This window comes from Chlorocebus sabaeus, chromosome 7 (assembly GCF_047675955.1).
Source record: "Chlorocebus sabaeus isolate Y175 chromosome 7, mChlSab1.0.hap1, whole genome shotgun sequence".
Lineage (NCBI taxonomy): Eukaryota > Metazoa > Chordata > Mammalia > Primates > Cercopithecidae > Chlorocebus > Chlorocebus sabaeus.
In genome coordinates, this window is record NC_132910.1 from 87,964,204 (window position 1) to 87,976,853 (window position 12,650).

Here is a 12,650-nt window from a genome sequence, read left to right on the forward strand (position 1 = left end):
ACAAAACTTCACCTTTTAATTTAATTCAGAATTTTACTTTTGAAAGATGACAAAAAACAAACATACACTTGACTATTGGTTATTTTGTAAGATATGTGCAAAACATAATATAGGTCTCTATCTATGTATATTATACTAGTTTAAAAAAATAATTATTTTTTTTTAGTTGACAAAGTAATTGTACATATTTATGGAGTTCAGCATGATGTTTCAATACATGTATATATTGTATAATGATAAAATCTGGGTATCATGCATATTCACCACTTCATATATTTAGCATTTATTTGTGGTAAGAACATATAAAATCCTCTGCTCTAACTATTTTGAAATATACAACAGTGTTAACCATAGTTTCCCTAATGTGTACTAGAACATCAGAACTTATTTCTTCTGTCTACTTGTAATTTTGTATCCACTGACAAATCTTTCCCCCACCTCCCTCCCCTCTCCCCTTCCACTAACCACTATTCTACTCTCTATTTTTATGACATCATCTGTTTTAGATTCCATATATGAGTGAGAATATGTGGGCATTTTTCTTCCTGTGCCTGGCTTATTTCCTTTAACATAATGTACCTCAGGTTCATCCACATTGTTGCCAAATCTTTTTATGGCTGAATTGTATTCCCTGTGTATGCGTACCACATTTTCTTCAGGGATGCATCCTTGGATGGGCACATAGGTTGATTTCATATCTTGGCTATTGTGAATAGTGCTGCAGTGAACATGAGGTGCAGATCTCTTTCACACAGCTTCATTTTATGTGAGGATATAACAATAGTAACATTGGTGGATCCTTTTTTCCCTTTTAGACTGTGCTATTTCACAGTGTCTGAAAATAATTACTTTTTACATATTGTCCAATGGCAGGAATATATGGGAGGACCCTCCAAACCTCTTAATGCAGGAAGCAAAAGACTCTTCTTCACTGAAACAGGTAGCTCAATCCTCCCACTATTTTAAGATTTTAATGTAAAATAGCTTTAACTTTTAGAAAACTTGCAAGAATAGTCCACAGAACTCCTGTATATCCTTTAGCTAAAATCTCTACTCACATTTCACCAGCTGTCCCAGGAACAGGCTTTGGGGGAAACGTTCCAGTTCAGGATTATACATTGTACCTGGGCATCTTGTCTCTCCAGTCACTTTCCATCTCAGTCAGTCCCTTGATCTTTCTTTGATTTTTAAGTACTTTAGTATTTTTGAAGATTATTGCTGAAGGAGTTAAGGATGAACACTCCCAATTATCCCAACCTAGCATATAGGTTATTTCAAGCTGAACGCACTTGAGAAGCATCAGTATCAGAGAGACTTACCTGAACTTCCCTTTCTTACCTACAGCAAGCCATTAGAACTCCTGTGAGAATGCTGCCTTCCCGCACCAACACAAGAACACAACCTGTATTGCCAGTGACTGAGAAGTGATGCTGCAACGGATTTTAATATTATAAAGTACTAAATAAACCCTTATCTTCTACTTGGCTTTATACCCCTCTGTGTATCTCCTAATTACTTCCCTAGAATTCACAACAACTAGTCCAGTCTCCCCTTTTTTATCATTTCTTCACAAAATTTATCATTCTTTGTTTTAAAAGAACAAAACCTTTCTGCTTTGGCTATTACTTCAGGTCTTCCCTCTCTTGCGAGGATCTCCATGTAAAATGCTTTTTTACTTGTTAATCTGGTCTGTGTCAGTTTGGTTCCTAGACCCAGCCAGAGATCCCACTGAAGAACTAGAATGGCTGGCTGAGATTTTTAGGCATAAAAATCTACATAATCCAGTCATTTTGTAAAACATCCCTCAATTTGGATTTGTTCAATATTTCTTCATGATTAGACCTAGGGAATGCATATCAAATATGCTATGTCCTTTCCCTTGCAATCTCTGGGTGGCAACTGATATTTCTCCATTCCACGACTGATGGTAATGACTATGTCCACTTTATAAAGATGATACATCAAGGTATGTTTCCTTTTCTGTGATTTTTTTTTTTTTCCTTTTCTGTAAACATGTTTAGGTGGGAGATACTTTGAAACCGTTTAAAACCCTCCTATTCAACCCTTTCACCCACTCATTTTAGCACACCTTAATGTTGCTGGAATTAATACTATAGTGACTGCCAAATAGTGATGTCTAAGTATACCAAATCCTTCTACAGCTGTTAGCTGGCATTCCACTGTGTGGAAGAATTTGCCATTATCATATAATTCATTAATTCATTCACTTAGATGGATGGACTTCTGGATTCTCATGTTATTGAATGAATTACAATTTGTTACTATTATTAGTTGTTTTGATGCTCAAATTCTCCCGTATTTGGCTGCTGGAAACTCATTAATGTTGGCTTTTCTGCCTTTAAAAAATCCGTACATTCTTTGCACACTTCCTAATTCTCTGGCACTCATGATGTTCCAAGTTGTCTTGTACTTGCACTTCCCCAGTCCTAGAATCTGCCATTTCTCCATGGAGCCCTTGTCCCTTTTAGTGGGGAGCGGTGTTTGATACAGAAAAAGAGATGCACAGGGCAAGGCTGTGTGGGAACGAGCATGGGACTCCAGATCCTCTACAGGCATGCCTCCCTTCAGGCACTTCCACATTTTCACCTATCAGGAGACTCTCTGGCACATTATAATCTTAGTGAGAAGGAATGCTGTGTGGCACAACGTTATTTAATAAAAGCAAAAGATCATATGGAAAGAAACGCTCAAAGGATTGTCTCCCCACCAAAATGTAAACAACACATGGGTGAGGGCTTTGTACTTTTCATTCACTTCTGAATTCCCAGACACACACACACACACAATAAATAACTTGCCACAAAACATAAATGCCGTAAGATTTAGATGAGATAAATCTCATTAAGGATTAGGGTACTCAAGAAAACTACCAATTTTCATGTTTGTCCTAGTTCTATTCATTTAGTTTTTGAAATATGAGCAGCATTTGGGTAAGGAAACTCCAGACAAGCATTTCAAACAATAGAAACTATAGAAAGAAGGACACAGAGACATAAAATGAACCTTGTGTTATTGTTGGGTGGTGGTGCAACTAGACTGGGTTGAGAAAGAAATTAGTGTGAGCTTGAGGTGTGGTTTTGTGTGTGTCTGTGTGTATATAGGGAAGGGATAGAGGGATTATGCTAAAAATAGTAAGAGATTGAAAGTCAGTTTGAAAAGTTAGGCAGTAGAAAAATTACATGTATATATGTTCAGGATAATTGTATTTCCTGTATTTTTATATTATAATTTTATTTCAGGATAATTTAAAACTGAATATATTTGTGGCAAAAGATGAAGAATAGTGATGCACCAAATCAGGAGTTAGCAGATTATAACCCATGGGGCAATTTCATCAGCCACCTGTTTTTGTAAATAAAGTTTTATTAGAACACAACCACATCAGTTTATATTATCTATAGCTGCCTTCGCACCACAATGGCAGAGTTGAATAGTCATGACAAAGAACATCTGGCCCATAAAGCCTAACATATATAACATCTGGATCTTTACAAAATATTTGCCAACTCTTGCTCTAGATAAAAGCAGAAAACAGGGTGCTTGCTGAGTGGGTTATATTTCTACAGAAATATATGTGCCATATTTCACAGAGAACAGGGCAAACAGTTCTTTCTGAATTTGGAGGACGTAGGGGTGCAGGGTGTGAATTACAGTCTCGGAGTCAGCGTCACATCTTCAATCCTTGAGTCTCATGTCCCAGGACATGGAAGACAACGCCATCAATGTGTGTGGAAAGAGTAGTGTGAATGGACTGCAGAGCTCAGAATATATTGTGATTTAGCAACCCATGCAAGAATGTCAAGAAGCCAGTGTGTCTAGCCTGTTTAGTGCAATGATAGATGCTCTCTGCTGCAACAGATATCTCTTTAGGTAAATCAATCTGTTTCTTTCTGTCTCTCTCTTACACAGGCACACACACACGCGCGCGCGCACACACATACACACGCAGACACACACACAGTAGCAGAAGGAGCAGCAGCATTTCACAAAAGCCCAAGCAAGACTGAAAAGGAAAAAAACATGTTAGGTGATCTGTAGCTCAGTTGCTTCACCCCTTAATTTCTTCATAATTCAGGACCTATGTACTTCTAGTAAGCAGTATTGGAACATTCAGTTTTATTTGGAAGGTGAAAGATATTTTCATTGTCTGTTTTTTAACCCAACAGGATTGGAGTAGAAATATGAAGAAACAAATGGACAAATAAGTTTATGCTCTTGCTTTCAAGTGGTGCTAAGTAGATGTGTTTGCTATACCAGATTATGAGACTGGCAATAAAAATATGAGAATAAAAATACAAAATATTTTATTTGAAATATTTGATCTAATTAGCCATATTTTCAAAACTAATCTGTGAGTTTTCACTATGTCATTCTTCAAAAAATTCCATGATGAATAGATCAGGGTCTTTAAAACCAAAGAGATTTAATATTAAATTTGAGCTCTCCCAATTATTAGGTACACGTTTTTTCGCAATTTACTTAAACTCAGTAGGCCTTAGATTCCTAATCTATAAAATGGGATAAAATGTCTGTGAGGCAGTATTTCAGCGAGTAATAATTAAGGAAAAATATGGAAAGTGTTGGACACAGTGACCTACACAGTATAAATGCTCTGTAAATAGCAGTTGCTATATTTTTGCTGTTTTTATGACATATTAGGTTTAATTTCTCCGATAGCATAGTTCCGTTACTATAATCCAAACCGTTAATTCAAACAATAGACTTTTAACTTGTCTCCTTGTCCCGAATGATACCCTTCTCCAAATCCTCTTCATGCTGCTATCAATTAGGATATATTTGTACTACTCAAACCCTACTCAGTTGGAATAAATGAGAAGCTGGAAATTCAGAGTTGGTTCAGACTTCCTATTGATTGACTCAGAAGTCCAACTTCATTATTTAAAACACAAGTATTTTCCATCTTTCTGTTCTGCTTCCCCAGTTGTCAACATCTTAATCAACACAACTTTTCTTCAAGATTCTAGCGCCAGTAACAACCTGGGCCTTGTTTACATTTGGCAAAGAAAAGAAGAACAGTGCTTTTATACAATTGGCTGTTATACAAGACAGATCCAGGTTCCTGGGACTATTTATACTGAGACCAAAAACTTTCACCCTTGAGGTCGAGAGTACAGTTTATTCTTAGACCCTTGAGCTGTATCTTATGTGTTAGCATGAGAAAAAAGGTAAATATAGGCTAGCTAATATTCACAATGAAACATTTCATATAACATCGCTTCAGGATCTCTCTTAGGTCTGTTTAGGGGAAGTGATAAGTGGGTTTCCTACCTTAGTCCCATGCCTGAGTGTGGTGTGCTATTTTGAGTGAATCCTCTTGTGTCTGGAATGATACAAGCCCCAAAATAAATAGGTTTCTTTCACCCTTGGGCTTGACTCATGTGTGTGGTCCTTGCCTTAGCTCTTGCCCTCTCCTTGCCAATGGTATGGACCACTTTTAGTCTATAGCACCTGTGGATAAACAGGTCCCTTGTTTTGTGCAGTTTGCATTGCTGGAGCTTATAGTATTCACTCTATGTCTTCTGCAGATTCTGTGCCATGTGGTTTACAACCCACCCAGGGGTGAACACATGTATCTCCTGAAAGGGCTTTTAACACTGTTGCTCTGCAACATCAAAAGGTCTTTCCAATTGATATCCTCAATTATCTCCAGTTGTGATACTGTGCTCTCATGGGTCAGTCAAAAGCCAGACCCAAAGAAGGGCTGGCATTCCTTGCACAAATTGGACTCCTCTTCATGCTTCACATACAGGCTGTTTGCCTATCCTCCCCATGAAGCAGGCAAGAGTCCCACCCTCTGAGATGCAGCTGCAGCCACCCAATTTGTAGCTGAAGACTTGGGCCTTCCTGTGCTCTTGGCAGGGGGCAGAAGCAGGCAAGAGACTTGCCCTCCTGGGTACAGCTGTAGCCACACAAACTGAGACTGCGCACTGGGGCCTACTGCTTCACAAAGCAGTCAAGAGCACCTCAGCCCCACCCTCCCCGCCACAGCAGCTGCAGCTGCCCAAACTGTGACTGTGGACACAGGCATCCCTGCACTCTAGGGGACTCGGGAAGGCCCCCCTTGCCCTTGCAGGTTTAGAAATGCCTGTTCCAAGTGCCTGGCTTTTCCCTGCTGTTGGTGCCTACTCTGATCTCAGAACAAAGTCGAGGCTGAGCCTGGGCACTGTCATAGCCCAGCTGGGTGTGCATGCTCTTGGGGGAGTGCTGATACATAATTTTTCTGCCAGTTCAGCCCCCTCTAGACTTTGGGTCCCAGTGAGCATAGGAGGGAAGCTGGTGGGGGGCTGAGGGCAGCTTGGTACTGGCCTGCAGGTGCCCCTTGGAACGTACAGCCTGGGTGCCAGGAACGGCAGCAGGAGGCAGACAGGCTCTTGAGTGGAAGAGAGTGGTCCCCTGTGAGGCCCCACCTTCAGGCCAGGGTGGGCTTAAAGGCTGACGGCTGAGCTGTCAGACCCACTGACTGGAGTGGGAACTCATGGTGCCTTTTCTGGGCCTGGCCATGGTTGTCCATGGACCAATCAACATGCACTTCCTCCCTGCTAAGGCCCACAAAATCCCTGGAATCAGTCAGAGTGGAGCAGACGTTGGGATGACCAGCTACCCACCCCAGGGCCTCCTCTCTGCTGAGAGCTGCAGACGTGGGGACAACCAGCTGCAGAGAGGAATTGTCTACTCCAGTGCCTCCTCTGAGCTATTCTGTCACTCAATAAAGCTCCTCTTTGCCTTGTCCACCCTCCACTGGTCCACATGCCTCATTTTTCTTAGATGGAGGACAAGATCTTGGGACCTGCCCAATGGTGGGGATGAAAGAGCTGTAACACAAACAAGGCCGAAACATGTCATTTGCCCACCACCTTGTGGATAAAGAGAAGGCGAGAAGAATTGAAGCCCTTTGGGAAACCCAGACCTGGGATCTCCCCAAACCAGGGCTGTGACTCCCTCTTTGAGATCCTGAACTTCCTGGAGACTCCAAGCTTCCAGGCAGCACTGCGTTCCCTAGTGGCAGACAGGGAAGCTGCTTGTGGTGCATCTGGTCCAGCCGCAGCCTCGCTGAGAGCCAGCACACATGTCAGCACCTGGAGCTGCCCACCCTGCTGCAGCAGCTGGGAGGACTGACTGTGTGCAATGGCCAGACTCCACGCTCGCACACTCACATACCCCTCACTACTCCATACCTGACCTGCCCTTGGCAAGTGTAAGATCCAGGTTGGTAGCATGAGCTGAGCACAGACTGTCAAGCGGGCAGAATGAACCCAGGGAACCCAAGCCAAACTTGGGCAAAGGTGCCGCTGGCCACATAGGTTTCTGGTCAGAAAAGGGGCACCCCAAGGATCCTGCAACATTATGGGTATGAGGAGTTAGTACTGGAATATTTCTTTTGTGGGGAAGAGAACACAATTCTACCCAGGACAATGAATAATGATGTATACAGCATTAAGTACATTGCATCAAGGATCTTCAGAGTCAAGAAGATCTGCATCATTGAATACTGGCAGGTTCTAAGGAAACTTGGGAGTGGTAACAACATTGCTACTTTTATTTCTTGGCCAGAGATATGAAATTAGCCAGTAATGGCACAATTAATAATAAAGAAAAGATGATGCAAGGGCACTATGAAGACTCTTTATGTGTACTCACTGGGTGATAAATACATAAGAGCCTCTTTTCTACCCACTATTCTTAATCTTCATTGATAACTCACTATGTCACGTGGTCTAAATAATTTTGTAAAACCGGTTTTGTGAGTCAGATTGTTTATATAGATAGGGATTTCCAAAAGTAATTTTGCTGGAACCTCAGCCACCTAGTAGACTTACTAGCGGCCCTAGTCACTCCCTTCATAAAATAATACCAAAGACTACATTGCCTATGGTATACACCCATCACCTCTTAAGCTATATAACATGAATTTCTACACTTCTGCTACACGAACTAATTCAGAGTATTATGTTGGGTTTAAATAGCTAGCCTCTAAAAATGCTTTAACTCCAAAAGTTATTCCTAGGAAAGAACATGAAAATAAATTTTATTTATTTCACCATATCATTTGTGGATATAACAGTATATTCACACATCTTTATTCATACTCACAGACTGTAATCAGATTACACTTCCCTCCATATTTCAAATTTGATTGATGGTAACTGATTAGAGTATTTCACCAAGTCTTCTCAGCCACATGTTTATAAACTATCCCTTTGGAAACGGCACATCTGCACATGGTTGTGCCACTTGTTTTAACCTAATTTTTATAATAGATTTGCTCTCTGAAATTGTCATTTTTCTAGACTTTGTACTGTAAATCACAAGACAACTTACAGTTAGATACCTATGTACAGAGTACAATACTGATACTGACATCCCAACAGACTGTAAGGTCCATGTAGAATCTTTCACATGAATAGTCCTGTAACAGATTATGGATCATTTTAAGGTGTCAGCTGTATGCTAAAGGCTGACAACTACACTGTATCTTACACACAGCGAAATATCTTCATAAGGGATACAGCCCTGAAAGCTGTCACTGAATTCTCATGCCTCAGCAGTAAGCTTTTAACTGATTCACTGGAAGTGAAGTCAAATCAAGACTTGAAAGATAACATGAAGAAAAACCAGATCAATAACATGCTCATTTCTTTTGGGAGACCCACTGACAGACTGTGGCTTCAATGCAGCATGAAGCTCCTAACTAAGAAAATTTGTCGTTAGCACAGGTCTATTCTACAGCTGTCCAGGCAGGAGAGTAATGTTAGGGTTGGAGAGACAAGGAAAATATATAATCGAGGGAAGGGCAGTGAGGTTGAGTTTGTTAGGGTTCTCCTCATTCAGTTAATCTTCTACCTAGGGTACAGGAAAGAGTTTTATGAATATAATCAGCAACAACCAACAAGTAGCTTATTAATCTACTAGTGTGGAACACAACCATTTAGAATAGAGAGGGTAGATTGTACAAAATATCTACATGAATTTTGTTTTTGATAGAGAGCTTATACTGTATTTCACTTGTCATCTCTGATTGTAATACAACTAGAATATAATGTTTTCTTTCTTAAATCCAGTAGTATATTTAAAAGATTTATTTGGCAACATTGAGAAGGGAATTTCGAGAAAGAGTTCATAATGGACAAGTGGTTTTAATTCTAGTTTTAAAATGAGACACCTTCCTCAATTCTATCTTTTTATCACACACAGAACATTGTATTATTTATTTTAAAATATTTCCCCTATGCATTATTTCTTTTTCTTTCTGGTATTCACAGCTATAATACAAATGTCATCAATATGAAATTATTACATATTTTATAGATTTAAAAACCACTTATTGAAATAAAATATATAACACAAAAATAGCCTATTTCATTTGTGATTAGAGACATCACGTATCTTTCAAAGTTACCATGAAAAAAGAAACATGAAATATGTATTAGTCTGTTTTCATTCTGCTGATAAAGTCATACCTGAGACTGGGAAGAAAAGGAGGCTTAGTTCGACTTACAGTTCCACATGCCTGGGGAAGTCCTCAGAATCTTGGCAGGAGGTAAACGCACTTCTTACACGGTGGTGGAAAGAGAAAATGAGGAAGAGGCAAAAGCGGAAACCCCTGATAAACCTATCAGGGCTCATGAGACTTATTTACTATCACGAAAACAGCACGGGAAAGACCCGCCCCCATGATTCAAGTACATCCCCCTAGCTCCCTCCCACAACACGTGGGAATTCTGGGAGATACCGTTCAGTTGAGATTGAAATGGGGACACGGCAAAATCATATCAAAATATAAATTCATACATAATAAATTACCTACCCTTTTTTTCTTTCATAAATTACCTATCATTTGGTGCTGAAAAGAAAGGCATTAACAGTAAAATGTTTTAGTCCAATGGGATAAACCTACATTTTGAAAAGAAAAATATATTTGGGTCACCATAGCATTTTGAGGCATGAAACTTTAACAGGGCTTTTGAGAACTAGGATAATTTGAATTAGAGGGACTTGATTTCAGATACAAAGCAGATGATAATCAAAAGTTTCTCTTTCATAAATTTTCTGATTAGGAATCTCAAATAGGGACATTTAACATTCAGGAGTTGTTTAATAATAATGAGTCTATGGATAATTTGTCATAAAATATAAGCACTAGATTATACTTCATAGATAGAGTTAGTACCAGTTTATTTGTGAAACTCAATCCTTCACAAGAGAGTTTTGTTTTAACCACTATTCAGAGATGGTCAGAATGTAAACGCCATACTTATATTTTCTATATTTTAATTTCTCATTAATTTCTACAGGTTTATTGCAGATATAACATTTAAATTCCTATAGGACTCAGACAGGAAATTGCACCATTGAAATGGTTGTAAGATTTAACAACAGAATCTCTGGACTATGACAAACAGGACTAACCGCCCAAGATTTTTGTAACTGGAGAGAAGTTGCTCTTTGATGATGACTTTTGGGAATGTGGATGAGTGTTTTTGAGAGTTTTTTTTCAGACAAGCAAGATTACTATGCAAAATTTCCCCAATTTTACAAACGTATTCCAAATAAAATTTAAATATTATGAAATACTGCAGGCCCAACACAAAATGTCTACTGGTGGAATCTTGCCCAGGGACAATAAATTTGTTAGTTCTTGTTGGACAGATCCTACTAAATAATTGTTTTAAATGCCAGGCTTTGGAAAATAAAAACAATTAAGCATTTTTTATTTTTTTGTCTTTCAAGAAGTACACAGACTTGGTAAGGAAGATTAGGCCCGCACATAACATCTGTGTTTGCAAGCCCAAGTCAAGAGTACAAATGTAGGCACCCAGCATTTCCCCTTTTATTCCTCTATAACTCTTTACTAAAAGGAACATCTCAGCCCTCACATCCAAGCTCCATCCATAGCCACTGAGTCTAACCACAGAAGCCTCACTCTTAACATTAGGGCTTAATGGTGAGCACACTAGTAAAGTCACCTTTCTGTAGCCTCGGGGAAATGAACTATGGAGGAAGAAGAGGAGGAGAGCTCTGAGATATAAATTCCATGCAGAAGGTACAACAGGCTTCAGGTGGGCAGGAATCCTTAGCTCCTGCCATCCAGTCACACTGGAAAGTGGGATGACAAATGGAGGGCAAAACAGAAGTACTCTAAAGCTTTATGTAGGGAGCAGTTGCTTGATGGTTAACTCCAAGGGTTATACTGAGGGAGAACAATGTGCAAACAAATATTTTGGGCATTAGTTGATCACTTACCCTTATGTCCTCAGCTATAAGTCTACAGAAGTTTATTTCCTATGTAACATTCTTGGCAGCTACTTATTCTCGTGAAAACATGCTGTATTCAAGTTTAGAAAAACTTATATAATCCACTCTTAATATCCGAGTGAATGAGTAATCTGCTGCATTATAAAGAAAAATTATCTTGCCCAGAAAATGTGCCTTTAAGAAAACAGCTTAAAGATGTCTTTGACAGAGGACATAACTACAAATATTTTCTCTATGGGGCTTCTGCCTCTCTGTGTGGAAGCACTCTTAATTCAATAACATGCAGCACTTCAAAATCATAAAATGATGTATTTTGGGCTTACATGGTTTTTCAATGTTAAACTTTTACTGCCTCCTATATGTGAATTTCAGATGTTAGGTGTTTGAACACTTCGTGAAAAAAAAAAAAATATTTTTCACTAATACATTCTTGAGAGAGAGAGACACTAATATCCCTTAAAGAAGAAAGGATGCTTTTAGGGATGCTTTTGGAAATAATTTTACAGGACAAACAGCTCTCCGTCCCCACCGTTAATGACTTGTTAGTCCACAAAGAAGATAGTGCAAGGGGAAAGCTAAATGCACTGGTTAAGCATCTTCAATAGCATAGTAATAAAATCAAAGCAGCCGTCCTAAGATTCTTGGCAATTTTCAAGTGGAGTGAGTAATACGGGTCCAGAAAAGGGCACGTTGGTATCACACAGAATAATTTTAATAGTTTTTCTCAATCCCAGTTCATTGAGCATCCTCATTTTAAAACTGAAACAGCAGCAATAAAGGCAACAAAGTTGTGATAAAAATAGATAATGAAGTTTATTTGCCAGTATTTTTCTGTTCATTTTAGAATTATATTGCTCATGATCATTAAAGCATTGATGTATTTAAAAATTATTTTCTTGTGTACATTAACCCATAAAAGACTTGAACTTAGTCTTTTAATTATTAATATGTTTTCCTATAAGGGAATACTAAGCAAAATTATGATCATAAGTACTTTGGAAACTGAATTAGTAATAGGGAGAAATTTAATGAATATAAATAACATTTAAAAACAAAGATCAAATTCCAATGAAACAGTTCTTTAGGAATTTATGAGCTTTTCTTGGATATAAGAAATATATTGAAAAATTGGTTTGCTGTGTTAGACAACTTGAACTTCTCATTTATCTATGTTATTTGAGGAAGTCCATAGAGTATGAAAACAACCCAGTAATAAATTTTTGAAATCAAGAATTAGATTATTTAGGTCAAAATATCTAAAGAGAGCCAAAAAGGGGTTCTCTTGTGGTAAGATATTATATTTGCTAGTTTTCCAGATTAAAAAATAACTGTCGTAATTGAGATATCTCAACTGG

At 38.7% G+C, this 12,650-nt stretch overlaps 1 long non-coding RNA gene across 1 annotated transcript in view; it reads right to left on the reverse strand.

Moving 5' to 3' along the window:
• LOC119621788 (uncharacterized) overlaps positions 1-12,650 on the reverse strand; it is a 424,175-nt gene that overhangs the window by 120,473 nt on the left and 291,052 nt on the right. Inside the window, exon 3 of the long non-coding RNA XR_005238404.2 lies at positions 5,311-5,362. This is a non-coding gene — a long non-coding RNA (uncharacterized lncRNA). The remainder of the gene's footprint in view (positions 1-5,310; positions 5,363-12,650) is intronic.